The sequence below is a fragment of the Homalodisca vitripennis genome, chromosome X (genome assembly GCF_021130785.1).
Source record: "Homalodisca vitripennis isolate AUS2020 chromosome X, UT_GWSS_2.1, whole genome shotgun sequence".
Taxonomy (NCBI): Eukaryota; Metazoa; Arthropoda; class Insecta; order Hemiptera; family Cicadellidae; genus Homalodisca; species Homalodisca vitripennis.
Genome location: NC_060215.1, coordinates 19898525 through 19916281, shown reverse-complemented (window position 1 = coordinate 19916281; position 17757 = coordinate 19898525). Strand labels below are relative to the sequence as shown.

Sequence of the window (17757 nt, the reverse complement as noted above, 5' to 3'; positions counted from 1 at the left end):
AGTTTGATTTCTATTGTAACATTACTAATTAATTATGGTCATACTCTTGTTACAACCAAATTTTTTTGTTTTGCTTATCCTAGCAACTGATCAGTTTCATATTATGTTATTTGGATGCTGAGTTTAGGGTTTTTAAGAGTTAAAGTACTGCTGAGAATCTTTCCCGATACCATTCACTGTTCTTTCCAATTTCTGTATCTCAAAAGGAAGAGTTTTGATGTGAACAGTCACTTAAAGCCAAGTTTCATAGTTGTGTTAGTGCTCTGATAAATAAAGACAGCAATTTAATTAAGCACCTTTAAGCAATGTTATGCCATTCTTAAACCCATCATGCATTATCTAAAACCCCGATCTAAGCCATCTACATACCCCAACCTAGCCTAATTCACCAAAAACAATGAGTAGATCACTTTTTGGTGAAGAAATATTTTCACTTTCTTATGTCATAGAACAGAAAATGAATGAATGAAAGAACAAACACAGGACAAACACACTATGGATTGTTACACAAACAGATTACTACTGGGGACATTGAATAGACGAAAGCATATGGGAGCAAGCGACCAGGAGCCAGCAGACGACACTGCCCGGAGACTGATCACTTAACCCACCAGTTGAACAGACGACCCCACAGCCTTGATTTCTATCCATTCAAGCCAACTGTGACATCGATTGGAGCTATCACATGTCCAGCTAGTCAATTTCACGTTTCAACTAAACCGGTACAAGTAATCTTCAAATTAGATCTTCTAATGATGCGTTTCGATTCGGAAGTTAGCCGTTATTATTGGGGTTTCACGTGCACTAGGTGTGACTGGATTTGTAGAAAATTGGATTTATAAAATAAATAAACTGGGTTGATAAAACGGATCGATAAACTGAGTAGTCTGGTGTTAAAACAGACTTTATACTATTTTCGCAATGTCAGGAGTAACAGTATACAATTTTAACTGTAGGCATCTGATACACACAATGTTAAGTACACTTTCAGAGAAGAGAAAATTTGGGTCGAAGAGATAAAAATTAAAAAGCACAATCACATAATTTGTTTTGTTACTAAACAACTTGATGTTGCTGGTTTTGTTACTACGTATACTACCGTAGCTAGTTTTGATTCTGCTTAGGACGATACACCAGCAGCAGGGCTACAGTGATGCTTATGATGATGCTCGTTTTCATAATGGGTGTTTTACGTAACTGAATTAAAAATTAACCCGCGAGCTTTGTTGTTTAGATAGCAACTGACGAGTTAGGGCGATTAAGGCCTACTAAAACGTAAATAATATTGCATACCCTAAAATATTTTTATGATATAGCTGGTTTTGATGTTACGCGACTCAGCTGTATTCTACAAATTGGATTGACAATATTCGAATGTTTTTGACCATATTTGAGAAAAGTCAGTACAATAATAGTATTTGTGTTAGCAATACACACATGCACGTCGAAGACTGCTTGAACAGAATTGCAAAGTTAGGACTTCATCCTGATGCGGGGCAATGCGAATTCTTGTATCTCATAATCGTGAGATCACGTCACTGAGCAACATTGAAGTGAGATATCTGTTACATAGACTGTTATGTAATGGCGGCGACCTAAGGACACGTCCCGTCTCATCACATCACATGGCATCGGCCCCGGGTCAAACTCATTAGTAACTTTCGACACATCAGTGAAGGTCGACACAAAACACAACAACAACACAGATCCACTGGAGCGGCGGTAAGGTCACGGTACCAAGGGCTTATTGCTGAAGCTTTGTTTCTGACAATGAGGATCTGATGACACTAATCAACAAACTCGATCGAGTATTGGAGGTCAGTGTTCTATCCCCTGTACTGAGCGCCTGAAATATTATATTACTCACAGTATGCAAAACTCTGATTATATTTGTGTGATATAATACTTCAAGTGATATACAACAACGCATAAACCTGTTTCAATAAGAAGCACTCGATATTTCCCATGCAATAAATACACTTCGAATACGTGGTGGGTCGTAACAGACGTTATCACTATAATAACATAACTATCTACAGTAGTCGATAATACGCCATAATATAACAAGTAAATTAACCTTCCCGTTATCAGAGAGATAAGGACCAGTTACATTGGCTTCTACCTCTCCCGATAGCGTAGCGAGCACTGTGGCACATAACGGCCTAAGGGCATCAGGGAATACATCTGGCCCTAGCAAGTGTATAACGTAACTAGCAGTTCCCGAAGAAAAACTAGTTATGCCTTAAATTTGTTCTATCCCACTGTGAAGAGTCAATTAAAAACGCAAAGCAAGAACAACAGTCCTATTAATCGTTTGGAACAAGATCAGAGAGTGTTTATAACTTCCGAACAGGTTGCCACAAATGCCCTGTTTTCGACAACCAAAAACATCCTTAGATAGCCCTTAAGTAACAGATGACAATTCTACAGGGTATGATCGCAATTGCCTAAGGGAGAGTTGATAATTATTATAGACTCGCTTATAAAAGGTTTGTGGCCGATTATGGAATCTAACCATATATTTTCATACTACCTAATTCCGAATTGAATTACTCAGTTTAAAGGCCACATGCTGAAATTCTGAAGTCAGTATCAAAACCTTTATTAGTGAGCAATAATAAGTTTACTAATGATATTTGATTTTGCTACTCAATTTTATTACTCATAGTGCCAGTGGAATGGTATCGTAATTTTGAAGAATGGTTGACGAAAGACTGAAATCGGAATGTCACCTCCTAAGACACCCTGGGAGGTAAAGTAAGGGTAACAAGAGTATAGAATAACATTAAAATATTAAATAAAAGTTTATTGGGTCAGTCCACTGCGAGACTTTAGTATTAGCAGTTTATTTTCAAACTTGCAATTAGGAGGGAAGTATAAATCGAGCGAGGAACATATTTTTAAGAAAAAAACTGAAAAAAGCTGTATCTATAAGCAAAAATGCCCCTTCACCCAATATTTTAGGATATTTCGGGATGGTTTTATATAAAATAAATATCATTAGGTTGTAACGTTGGGTACCATACCATGGAAAACCAGTCACGAATTCTTAAAGAATTCTACAATTTATAAGATCACTCATTTTTTTAAATATTGTGATCAATGAACAGAATATTAAAAAAATAATAAACTAACGTTTTAGAGCTATGGCTATAAATATAGCAGAACAAGGAAAGGTAGGAGAAAAAGACCAGTAAGACCAGTAACAGTAGAAAGTAACAATAAAACAGTTCAAACACGTCCGTGATAGTTCATCGATGGGAGTTGTATAAAATGTGACAACATTATTTATATAAAAATTAACTCACTTAAAACCCAAGGATACTTAGATTTCTGCTTATAACTCGGTAACTATGCCTTCTAGTTTATTTGCCAAGAGTAAATTAAATACATCACAACTAAATAAACTTAGTATTACGTTGCAAAATATTATGGTTGATATTTGATAAGTTAACTGAAATGTACAACATTAAGGTACATTTTATGATTTAAAAAGTCCCCAGTATTTTTAAATTACACGGTAAATTTCCGTTAGGCACGACGACGCCATTGTGGCAAAGGTTTAATCGAAATTATGGCAAAAATGGTTTGAAACAGTGAGTTTTCCGAGAGCCAAAGTGACTTACACGACTTTTGGTTAATTTCCAAAAGGAGTGTTCAAGTCCCAGCCCAGAATCCGGTCGCGACCCGTGCATATACAACATGTCACGTGGCGGTGCTATTACCGGTGACTTCATCCATTCATGTGACACCGGCCACACGCGTGAGCGCGCGCGCGTGTGCGTGTGTGTGCGTGTGTAGGCGACAAGGTACTACTTACCGCTACTAACCAATGCCAACTTGTTTATTTACTGTCCCGATAGCGTATATATATTTTTAGATCTGAGTAACGGAAAGCGTTCACTTCCTTAACTCATTAACGGGAATATAACAGTTAACGAATTTAAGAGAAACAAATTAGAGAAAACAATTCGATAATACATCAGTTTAAAAATATTTATATAATCCAATTCGTGGGCCAATTAAAACGTGATTCAAGAAGACTATTTCGCATAGTTTTCAACAGGGTACTGAATACCAGAAAACACCTATAAATTGTCATGAATGGAAGAACCAATAACGCCACACTTTGTAACAAACCAGTTACCAAAAATCGTCGTCTTCAATTTCAAATGAAAAATTTAACATCTACTCAATAGTAAACCAATTAAATTTCGATGTTAATGAATTTAAATACATTCAATGTCACCTAGTGGAGAGTGAAATAATCGTATTGTTCTTAAATGTTTCAATATGTATTTTTAATTATTAGTATTCACAAAATAATACATTTAGCTCACCTTACTGAATTTAAAGGTATACTTGAAAGCGAACGAAACGGTATATATACATATATATATATATATATATATATATATATATATATATGCAACTTAATATATTATATAAATTAAGTGGCACATAATAAAAAAGTTTGAAATGATAGTAGAATCTCTGACATTTGAAATTGTTATATAATTGCGTTTCGAGGATTGAAATTTACCCTCTTATTCAGGTGCCAAAAACTCTAATACAGAAACTCTAAAAACTTAAAAACAAAGCTTTTAAGTGGTATTTAAATACGATGGAGAACGTACAAAATCTTTCGATCCTTTCAAATCATCCATCACCAGTAACAAACTTAAAAAAAAAACTGTATTTACTATAGTTTTTACGTCACTTTCAAAAAGAAATCTGGTAAAAGTTAAAAGAAGGAATTCAAGGATAATGAAATATAATTTTAATACAGTTAAAAATCAAATCGGAACTCGCTTCAAAGGTTTGTGAATATTGATTTGCCATTAAGATCTTCGACCAAAATTAGCATATTGGCATCACATTATTCGAACACGTGCAGCCCAACCTACTCAGGGGCAGGCCGGGCAGAGCGAAACCGCTCCCAGTTGTCTGCCCACAAGACGTAATTTTGATGGATGTATTCTATATACTGAATGAATGAAACTGTTCTTAAATACACGATATTATCGACTTAAATAATCGATATTTTATTATCATTCACATTGTGTAGCTTATCACCCTTAGAGGGACGGTATTACTCTTAGTTCTAACAGAGCTTGGCAATTGTAATTTTGTGTTAACTTCCTTCTTATTTGGAATGATTGAAATATTTGTCTAAGCGAAATTATATTTTTTTGTTTTAATAAACAACATGTCACTCCCAGAAGTTATTGCTCATGTCAAGCTTTACAACTTTCATATTTTTATCTTCTTTCGTTTTTATTTGTGCCTAATTACGCGCGTACGTTAATTTCCTATTTTGGTACCTGTGATTTCACGTGGAGCGATAAAAAATTATCGTTTTTCTGTGAGCTTCCGTGGTCTAAAACACAATACAGATCATCCAAACCAAAAATCGATTTCGTCATCTTAAAACGTGTGGTTGAAGTTATTGATTAAACTATTCATTCTTTTACAGAGCACGCGTTATTTTCAGTAGATATTTTGGATATTAACTAACAACCTATAACTTCTGTGCAGGTTTCTTTCACTCCGTTCATAAATACAGAGACGAGTAGTTATATTTATAGTACCACATATTCAAACTCAGCTAAAGTACTAATAATGAATTACAATAGAGAATATTTGTGATTTAAAACTTTTTGTTGATGGCATCCTAAAATAAAATAGGTCACGAATTAATTTAAATAACAACGAATGCAGCGCCTTTGGTTGTTGGACACAGCTACACGTATATAGGGCGGCCATAACAGTTCAAAGAACAAAGAAAACAATGGACAAAGGAGTCGATACCAGCTGGAGATGAGTTAACATGTCTGTCTACCTGTCTACTTTCTCGAAACGACGACGCGACGCTATGTTATAGTTCTGAACTATTGTCTATTATCGGTAAATACTAAAAATACTTCTGGGTTCGTTTCCGTATTATATTTCAAGTGGAATATGTAATCAAATATTAATCGGAACTTCAGTTCACTTGTTACACGTATGTTTTATAAATTAAAACAGTTTTAATTCTCATTGTGTTCCATATGTGTTTAAATCAGTATTTGCTACTATGTGTGTATGCTTAGGAATGCTATAAATAAAGTGCACTATAAATGTATTAATTGCATGTCGCAGTCTTAATAAATTTAAATCGTTTTAAAATATTTGGTTTATTTTGAATTTTTGCACTTTGGAATTTAAAATAATTTTTATAATTTTAAGAAATTGTAATAAAACTGTTTTAGTTCATTTATAGATCAATTTGCCATTTTTTTACACATTGGTACACGTCATAAGTAATATTTATTGAGTATAATCATGAAATCGAATGTTAGGTGTGGTAAAGTTTACACAGGTGTTAATATGGGTAGATTTAATTTATGCATTGTTCGATTTGGACTAAAACATAATTTTTGTTAGTATTCCTATAAATACAATAAAACTCTTTTCCAACCCAAAAATATTCCTAAAATGACAACTTGGGCAAAGATTAAGTTTTCCCTCCTTAACCTAGGTTTCGTGTTTCAAGTTTTAGCTAGCTGTGAAGAGCACAGTTTTTGTGCCATTTAGTAATGGTATGAATCAAAATTGTCTGTAGATTATTTTCTATAGTAATGCTTTTTCAATTGTATCTTAATTCTTTGTAAGCAAGTTCATTACAATCCCATCTTATTTTGTGTTTTATTCACGCTTTTCAAGACGCACTTTTACTTAGATAGTACTCTTAAAATATTTGTTACATTAATTAACGCAGACGACGTTTTACAGACATGCAGAAAATCACGTTCATATATTAATACTCTGTTTCAGACATCGTATAATTTCCGTTTATGTTATCGACGTAATAAAAAAGATTTACAGTTATATGACTTTTTGGATATACTATTTTATCTTTTTATCTGTAATAAAATAATACAATCCCAAAAATTGTTTGTTCACTTAAAATAAATTTGTTAAAAATGATAAAAATACAATGGTGAACTTGGGAAGATTTTTTTAAATAAATAATATAATTACTGTATTTTTTTTTTTTTTTAATTAAAACACTTTATTGATTGCGTAAAGAGGAGGAATATTTATTTGGTCGTGTTATCATTCACTATAAGGTTTGTTTATTTATGTAAATTATTTATTGAAACGGATGAGATATACCTCCTATAGCTTTCTATAATAGTTTGTTATGTTACTGGAAAAATGATACAATTCAAAATAAAGTTTTCGAGACTCTAATATATTTTAAACACTGTAATACAGTCATAATTGGCATAACCTACAACCACAAAATAGTGGAATAATTTCTTTATATTAATGCAACGCTAAAATATTGTTTATAATAAAAGTTGTTCATAACATATCATTACGTAAATTCCAAGTAATTAGGATAATATTGCTAAGTAAGGGAACTGTCCCCTCAAGCTACTTTAAAAATCCGTACAAAGTTTCAAAAAGTTTGCGTGATTAGTTTGTTGCCCATGTATTTTACTTTGTAACAAAATTTACTTCAGAATCGGGGGACCAGTTTTTTTAGCAGTTTTGCTGAATTTTCTACTACTAAGATGTATTATTATGAACATGACGTAAACGTTGTAAATTTTGTTATATTAAAACAATTTTATTCCAAAAAGGAGCAATACCGATGTTATGATAAATCTTTTTTTGAAGGTGCGTTTTGATGTAACAAATAGTCGGTTTTTATTGAATTTCCAGAAAATAATCTATAGAAAAAGTCTAAGAAAAGGCGACAATACATTAAAGCAGACTGCTGTTCATTACCATACAATAAACTTTAGAAAGCAAGTACTGCAGATGAATTTCTTCTGATACTTAGTTCGTGGGTCTGAGAAGCAAAGCATAAAACTTTGTTCTCAACTTTGCTCCTTAAAAGTTAGAAAGTGTATTCTGCAGGAAAAGGGTGTTTCCCGCCTACATAAAATGTGTGGGAATCCTCACTCGGTTATTCAACAATAGCTAACCGACTGAATTTAACTAAACGATCGTATAAGCATATCAGTATTCAAATTATTTATTAGTGCCGGAACAAATAAGTTCCCTGAATTACTGTAAACAAATGTTTTTGGTACATTAATACCGAATAACTAATATTTAAATCCTAATACTTCAACTAATATTTAATATTTATATATGTTGATAATGTAACTTTGGTGTAATGATGATACAGCAAGTCACCGCTTTAAATACATATAAAAATGAATCATTGTATATAAATGGAAATTCTTACCATTTAAAAAATTGAGAATATTGAATTTCGTGCCTTAAAATATGCTTTACTTGTTTATTGATTGATTAAAAAATGAAATACTGAAGATCTATAAAAATTATCATTCTAGTTCAATATTACAATTTGGGTTTCCAAAACCATTTAAATTATTTCCAATCTGGGTACGAATTGTGCAAGAGACGCTCTGGCTCGTATATTTGGCGAATGTCCCAGGAAGGGACCGTGGTGATTGATAAATCATTGCATGTCGTCGAGAATGCCGCTTATGGAACACTCTCACATATGATGTAACTTCCATAGAGAGTTGTTCCCTGTTTTTGGCGACACAGTTGGAGGAACAGTGGGTACGGTAATGGAAAAGGGATGAGTGTGTGTATTTAAGTACTAGTGAGTCTTTTTATTGTACCGATATATTTATAGAATGTTAAACAGATCTCTAAGTAACAGTTTTTAGTGTTATCTTAAAATCTTAAAATTGGCAAAATGTATGCAGCATTATTTCTATGTATATTACGTTTTTGCGTATATGTTACACGTATGTTTATAGTAAATTTACAAATATATTTATTAAAATGTTTTTTTTTCGTTTCGTAGGGTTATTTTTTAAAATTATTAATGTAACCAAGTCATACGAAATTACATTTTAAATTTAAATACTTTCTCTATTTTATCCGTTGCGGCGTGTACGGTTTGTTTATGTAAATATTTATAAACTTAATCAGTATATGTCATGTATAATTAATTGGGTTTTATTTTTACGCTATGCTTTATATAGAGGGCCGTGTGGGCCTAAATTTGTCTGTTAAGATAGCATATTTTTCATTTAAACTACAATTTATTTCTTTTTTCCTTTGTTCCATAGGTTAAGGAAATTTTAGGTTAGTATTTAATGGCCAGCTAAGAGAAAGCAGTGTAGCCTTTAATTTCTGTTTTTACATGGTACTGTACAATTTATTTTATTTCTTAAAACTTTTTTTTTCGAAAATAGATAATTATTATTAGATTAGTAAATAGTCCTTATTTACACAAAACATCATGTTGTGGCAGTAAACAATTAGAAATCAATATACTGATGTTTAAATTCCTAGTCATCTTGCCAGCTGAACCTGCATTCTCCATCTAATGAACACACTTTTACACTCGATATATGTATGGAAGCACACGTAAAATGTTGTGTAGAAAGGTTACACGCAGGCGAGACCTCTGGTGCGAGAGTACAGAATCAGGTATAATTGAAGTAACACGGACGCTAAATGAGTTACGTGCCAACTCTTGGAATTTCGAGTCACGGTTTCTCGCATTACAGCGATTGGTATCGACCAAGACATAACAGACGGCAGCGATTTATTGGTCTTTTTATCTTTCGTCTGTCGTTTATGGAGAACGATATCGCCGGAGTGAGTGAACTTTCCGTCCAACAGCGCGAATTAAAGATACGTGTGTTCCATAATATCGTTTTGATATTTCAGTGAAATAGTGTAAAACTGTTTTATTAAATTAATTCAGTTTATGTTACTAGAAGGAAACATAAGTAAACAAGTAGTGTTTGCTGCATTCGAATATTTAAAACAGAAAATAGCCAGTAGAATACTTTTAGCGTAAAACTGTTGTGCTTCAACAAACAGATGTTACATTTCTTCAGACGTAATTTGCAGATGTATCGCGGTATACTAAAATATGTTTTGTAACTGATTACTTCCCTATAAGATATAACCCTTCGCGATGAATGCAGACGACGACAATCGGCAAAACAACGTAGGTACCTTCATGTTTGCGTGCAACGGTCTGAACGTCAATAGCGAACTATTTCCGAGCAGAATGTTAAATTTATAAGTAAGGCAACTTCGAGCAAATTGGGTCGTAATTATGTAGGCGTTTTCTAGAAGTAGACGACTTATGCAATTTAAATGCAAACAAGTCAATACTTGACAAGGATGGCAAATTACAAATTATTTTATTCATGACGTAACGCCAGAAAAGGCGAATTTATGGCCTTAAGCCCTTGTCTTACAATGAACTCAATTAAGAAACCATTAACTATTATGAAAAGTTAATTAAATAATTACGACAATTCTCACTAGCATGGAATATTTTAAAGCATATTAATTTCTAAAAACTCACTTTGCTTACCAAAATAGGTAATGAAAACGCGAATATTTTCGTTTCGTGTCTTTGAATTGAATTCAAATTGTCATATAAATATCGACATGTCAATTCATTAAAGTGTAAAGAGTTGAATCAAAGCCTTTGGAAGTACAAAGTAAACTGGGTTACACGGACAAGGCTTTGATTCAAAAGACCTCTCTGGGATGGCGATAAAGCGGTCCTATATTACTGGGTCTAGTTGATTGTTTATTTTACTTCCGTAAATTTTAACACGAGGCTCTGTGCTTAGTGCAACTATGTTTTTAATATTCGTGAATGATTTACTATGCGTTCCCTTCAAGGGAAGAGCCACAGCTTTTGCTGACGACATTGCTCTTCAATATAATAATACACACTGGACTAACATTTTAGAGGAAATGAAATTCGACATTCGGTCATTAAAAGCGTGGTGTGAAAATAATAACATGATAGTAAACGCCGAAAAAACTAAATTTATAAATTTTGGTCTTAAACGTTTTTCTTTCGACAACAACTTGAAATTTCACGTAAATATTAACTGCGAGAATGACAATAAATGTAAATGTCCAGTTATAGAGCAAGTGAATCAAATCAAATACCTTGGCATAATAATCGACGAATCATTATCCTGGAAACCACATACAGACAATCTACAGTCACAATTAAGAAGAAACGTCAGAAAATTTTACTTTTTGAGGAACTTGCTACCTGAGGCTGTAATGCGCACCCTTTACTTTGCACTAATTCACTCCAGATTTATTTATGGGATAGAAATTTGGGGGGGGAGCTAGTAATAAAGCTTTAAACCCACTGGAGATAATACAGAAGCACTTTATTAGAATAATAACATTTAAATGTAAACGTGAGCCGTCCCTTCCTCTGTTCAGACAGTTGAAAATACTACCATTAAAATATCTATTTGTATTTAAAGTATTAAAAACGTTTTATATGCGAAGTGGTGATGACAATAATAAACAGTTTAAATATTATACGCGAGCTGCTTCAGAAGGTCTTTTCAAAAGACCAAAAGTGTATAAGTCATTCTTTAGAAAGTCATTTGTATTTTTAGGTCCAAAATTGTTTAACCTGCTACCAAACCAAATCAAAATTATTTGTAAAAAAACATTTATTTAAAAAAAAAAATTAGAATTTGGTTGCTGGAAAAGGATGAAATTACTGAATTAACAGGCATCATTCAGTGATATATTATAAACTCGATGTAAATTAAAATTGTATTATACAATGATGTAATACTTCATCTTGGGAGTAATTTTAATTTCCATTAAATGTTATGTTGTGGGTGAAACATTGAAAATGGTAGCATTAAGTTTAGAATATATAATATTTTATTTCTGTTTCGTAAAATGTGAAAATATGTACTTACTGGGGTATTAATTTTAACAAGAAATAATCTATAATTCTTAGTTTTGACTTAATAGTTTTGTGTAAATACTTTGTGTGTATATAGTAGGCGCTGCAGTGGACCGCCAGTTTAAGTGTCAAATATAGACTGTTGTATGCCAATTTAGTTGTTTGATAAACTGTGCTAGCCATCGCCACCTGTCTAGATGGCTAGAATTCCGAGTTTTTAATTATGATTTATATCTGTATTTATTTTCAAATGGAATAAATATTTCTTATTCTTATTCTTATTCTTATGAAAATCAGCGATGTTTCCGCTTTGTGACATAAAAACTGGAATTCAACTGAGTGGCTGCATAAGTTCCAAAAAATGTTCTCCCACCCTCCTAAAACCTTCTGAGCAATTACACAACAATAATCATGGTATCATTCAGAGATATTTGACAACTCCCTAATTTGATAAGAGCTAACTAAATTTATAATAGAGAACAATTATCGACACCATCGTATTAAAGAATGTATTGTCAATTCTAGGCCGATCGTAAGTTAGATCTAGGTACCAAAAATGCTTAATGTGGAGAACTTAATAATCAAACTTTTTGACATAGTGAACAACATAGTTTGAATAGGAAAGGAGATAGTAACAAAAAGGAAGCTTTGTCCTACTTAAATTCTTAAGTCTCCAACATCTCTCTTCGCCATATTATTCCATGTACAAAAATTCGCACAACGTCCAAAGAAAATCGCAATGACCCAGTTTGTAGTGTTAGATTCTTCACATTGTAAATGGGGGTCCCTGTAATCACAGTGGGGAGGTCACGGAGAGCCAATGGGGTCAATCCCCTCTCCAACTATAGCGCGGTGGAGCTGATAATGGTTTACGGGCGAAAATATAAACATTTACTATATAATAAATAAGTATATGCGTTTATTCACAATAGCTTGTACAAGTTTATGATAACTGCATCTTTATAAAGTGGATATAAAGAGTATAACCGTAACACAGCTGCAAGAATACGTTTTATAACGTGTTTTAATTACGCTGTGATAAAACTGTAAACGGGCCAATTTCTCTAAGATTTAGTAAGTGATTAAAATATTCTAAATTTTGAAATGATTACATAGCAAACTGGAAACATAAAACGTGTAATGTTTATAGTTCATGAGAAGTATGACATTATGACACCATGCGATACGGTTTATTCTCGGATTAAGTAAGCATTTTTCGTTATATTATCTCAATACATTTGTTTGAAGACTGGAACAATTACCAACTTGACATTTGCAACCCTGACAATGTACACCACAAGAGCACGATAAATAATACACAGCCAACGTTATCCTGAAAATAATATTTTCTACTGTCATAGGCTTATTTAAAAAATGTATTTACATAAGTTGGAATTATTTGGCGTTATTTCAGAACTGCCGGTGAGGGGACTGATGGATTTGGAAGTGAGTAGGATGGGAATAGAATAACTGTACCAGAAAAGCAAAAATCCTGAAGTATGGCGGAAAGTTACAATCATGGATATTGAAAATTTCAAACGGTTTTATACTCAGCGTTGAAACAAAAATATAGTCGAGAGCGACTTGAAACAACCAGGTTTACATAGGTTTTTACAACTATAAGCGGTAAAATAAGCGAAAACGAACGAGTTATTGGTGGCCTTTAGAAAGGCCGTTTGTCGTAGCCACCGGCAGCGGCAGTGCACGCTAAGTTTGATGAAAAGGACAATGATGACGTTATTGAGAGCTATAAAAATTTACTGTTTGTTGTATTGATGAAATAGGAAAATAGGTATTAAAAGACTAACAACATCACATTAGGGAATCATAATTCTGAATGTATTGGGTTCGATTTTGAGGACGGAAAAAGCTATAAAGTGTATGTTGTACTATGTGAATGGTGTAAATATGAGGTCAACTGCTGTGTCAGATTTGAAATCTAGTCAAGTACAATATGTTCTCGGTGGAGCAAAAGCTTTAGTCCTAAATGAATTCATATTCACATCCTAGACCTATAATCTGGAAACCAATCAAGGTAACAGCATATTCTGTTTTGCACAGAACGATGGAATATGGATAAGAATAATCGAGCCTTAGTAATATCAAGAAATGTTTTATAGAATAAGAAATATTACTAATGTATATACAGTATAAAAACACAACACTGAGCACAATATCTATATTTAAAATCCTTCCCATATTCAAAAGTAAATTCAGCTACGAAAGATATAAATCTTTGCAAAGGAGCAAGCTTTAAGAAGTTCTGTAATTTCATTCAGATACGACACAATGCCTTTTGAGGCAGACCTGTAGCTATTTACGTTACGTAGTAGACCAAATAGAAGTTAAATGTTATTACTGTTAATAACTGATTAATAAGGTTAAGTGTTAGGGAGTGTCTATCAGCCCTAACTTCGCCTGGTAAAATAAGATATTCTTTTACTTTTATTTACTTTGATTAATTTAAATTAGTTCCATATTTGTAAGCAATATAATCTGATCTGTCCATGAGCAAGAATACTTTACTGTTTTGTTCAACCGTGTCAGTGTATTGATGTAGGTTACACCTTGGCGATGATTGATGTACCGTGTGCAGAAAGGTAAAACTCTCATTTGTCTCTATTCTCCATCTTCATAATTAGGCGCCAGCTGCAATTCGTTCTCAGGTAGACAAATTAGCCGTGGAGAGCCTTGCGCGAGTGACCTATTTTGTAAACGGTGGGCGTGTTTTTCTTGAATACTCTCAATACAGCGGGTGGCGAGAATCGTAAACCAGACAACCTTGTCAACGACGTCTCTGGACCGTCCTGGTATCGCGGGCCAAAATATCTCTGTTTCAGGCACTCTGCCAGGGACAGTTCTGGTATCTTTTTCACATCGGTGCTTTCTCAGGAGGTCATTCATTTGCACACAATTGAAAAGCAATGCAAGTGAATTTGTCGTTAGCAGACCAAGGTTTGTACAAAGTGAGAAAGACCTCTAGAGAATTTTACTGTTGCAGCTGGGGTGTTTTATGGGTAACGATGTTCTACACGATACACGTATGGGTAGCAAACTAGCAAAGAAATATTTGTTTCTTAGACATTCAGGGCCGTTACAATAACAGTAACCTATGTTTTGGTTCATGACAACATCTGTTGACAGAAGACGGATCTCTGCAACGAAACCGAAAATATTCCAAGATTTTAATTATAGTGTTAAAAATGCTTTGAACCTGCGTGAACCACAAACTCAAAATAATGCCCAAACATTATTTTAACGTTTTGCAACAAAATAAGTTATGATGTTCTTAATCATCAGAACAATTAAAAGCTAGTTGGTATTTAGTGTAAGTATTCACATATAAAGGTATTTAATCTAGCATTGAGAGGAGATAATTATTCAAATTTTAACGATTTCGTACTCATGACAATTTTAATTCAAAACTTTCACCTTGGTGCATATAGACATGTCTAGAAACGTGTTTTACTAAAATAATTGGAGTTGTAACGGTGTTGCTACTGCTGTGTACCAGTCGATGGCGTAACAACTGAACCAGATGAATTATAATTCGGGTAATCACTGGACCCGGTCCAACTTATAATCTTGCTCCATCTATACTGTATTTAAAATAATGATAAACCCTAACAAACATTACTGTTAACATATGAAGTGGTATTGTTTCTATAAGTAGTTTTGTGAACAACTGAAATCGCATAAAAACAATAGAAAAGGTCAATCGAATATGGAAAATTTACAACACAACCATCTTGAAACGGAGTCAAATAATCTGGTCGTTCTTAATTATGTAGCAATGACACTTGCAAGCAGATACAATAGGGACGTGCTCTTAAGAACTATTGAACTGGCCCTATTGTTACAGCCATTAATATGTCGAACATTACGTTAAACGAAATCACTAAACGAAAACTTTTAATGAACGAAGCATATTTTACTACAAAATGGGAAGACGTATTAGGCAATTACAAATGTAGCAACAAACAGACAAATTTTCCGGGAACTGTGAGCCAATTTCCAAAGTATAAGCACACAATCTAGTTTGTTGTGGAATCGATTAAGGAATTTCGCTTAAGAACAATTTGATTGTCAACCGTGCAATGATTGATGGGAATTTGAAGGGCCTATAAAGGGTTAAAAGTATGAATAGATCAATTTCAGGAGAGAGTTGAGACTAGCCTGTCATGACTTGCATATCATCTGATAACTTTTCTCCCATTATTCTTGTTGTGTTACTCTGTTATTGTTTCTATATATATTTTGCTCTTGTTATTTATTTACAGTATTTTCCCCATTGTTGTTTACTTTATATAGTTTATTTGCACTGTTATTATTTATCTCTTTATTTATTCATATGTCAGGTCTTAGACAGTAATGTGCATGCACTTAAGTTAAATATTTTGTATTTTTCAGTGTTTTATTACCACTATCAGTTATTAAAGTTAATATATTTTTTTTTACTCCTGTTATTCATTTAAAGTTTATCTTTCATTGTTGTTGTTTATTGTATAGTTTATTTGCATTGTTATTATTTGTCTGTTTGTTTCTCCATATTGTATCACACCTTACAGTAGTGTATTAAGTTAATATTATCACTAATTTATTATATACTTTCACTGATTTTTAATATAATTTATACTTTCTTATTACATTATTTATACGTTAACTATGCCTAGATCTGATTTAGAGTCCAGTTGCATGTTTGGTTTGGCCCTTCTGTTTAAGTATGTTTTAATCATATATTATAAGTTAATAAATGTAAATTGGTTTTTGACCGTTGGAAGGAAATAAATAAATAAATTTCCCCAAGGGCCATATTTTTTAGCTTGACACACTTACTACAGCCGACTGTGTGACACCTAAATAAAGGTTAAATTTAAATTTAGCTACGTTGGAGCTATATTTTGGCTGAAATGCCAAAGTCTACTCTCATCACCTCGTTCGCTGAAAGTGCAATCGCTATAATTTGGGCGTCCGTTTGTTGGTTTCAAGTAAGCCAAGCTAAAAAAACCACCAGATAAAAAATTATGATTAGATATTTTTAACCTCAGAAACTCTCCCTTTACCAACTCCACCTACCCTAGCGTGGCTGACGATAAATTTGTTTCTTAGTGGAAATTATTTTATCGGTTTCACGAAAACCTGACATGTGTAAGTATAAAATGGAAATCAGCCCTCGGCAACTAGACTATAATGTCAAGTTATCGACCTAAAGCACTCGTCTCCCTAATAAACAAAATGACTACTTACATTCAATGCTTGACGGTGAGTGATATCAGTGACGCAATCAATGACGTGACCTGTTATCAGAGAAACGCCACGGAAGACTAACAGCTGCGACAAGTTGAGCTGATTTGAGTTAATAAACGTTATCAGAGATATCGACTAATCGTATCTCATTATCAGCCTATCCATCTCATCTCTGATAGCGTGTGTTGTCAATGGGACTAGAAGGAAGACAGGGAAATTAACAGTTCTCCAATTAAGATTAGAAAGAAGAGATTTCCAACATAGATAATGTTAAGCCTTCATTATTGTACAAATAGAAACGAAATAATATTTTACTGAGTATTGTGTAAAAAAGTTTCAGTTGATAACTGATGAACTTAAACCTTTATAATTTAATAATGGTCTTTCCTCTAGTGAGTTACGAGTTAAAGTTACTTTAGGGTTAAAAGAAGCTTGACACTACAACATTATAAGCAAACAGTAGTATATTTTAAATCATAACAACTCGTTCTTAACACATGTAAAGTTTCATGTTAAAGCTGTGCCTTTATTTATCTCACAAAGGAAAACCTTTTTCATATTCGCAGCTCAAGATTAAATGTATACCCTAGAGAAATTATTGAGCTAGGGTGTTTAATTGGATAAGAGAGTTGGGATCCAATTGTAGTACAATTTCTAAACAGTGCATAGCGCTCGAATATAAAATGTTATTTCGTTGTTTTACAGTTGTTCAGTGTAGATGGAGAAAATAAAACAAAACGAATGTGTATTATTGTCTTGAGTAGATGAAT

The 17757-nt window shown here is 33.1% G+C and overlaps 1 protein-coding gene across 2 annotated transcripts in view; it reads right to left on the bottom strand.

Moving 5' to 3' along the window:
* Positions 1-17757, bottom strand: part of LOC124368753 (probable G-protein coupled receptor No18) — a 93690-nt gene that overhangs the window by 52940 nt on the left and 22993 nt on the right. Inside the window, exon 1 of one of the 2 annotated variants that reach the window (XM_046826099.1) lies at positions 16988-17247. The exons of the other annotated variant lie outside the window; for it this stretch is intronic. The gene's annotated coding sequence lies outside the window, so the exon portion shown is untranslated. Of the gene's footprint in view, positions 1-16987; positions 17248-17757 lie in introns of those variants that run through there. 2 annotated transcript variants of the gene reach the window in all.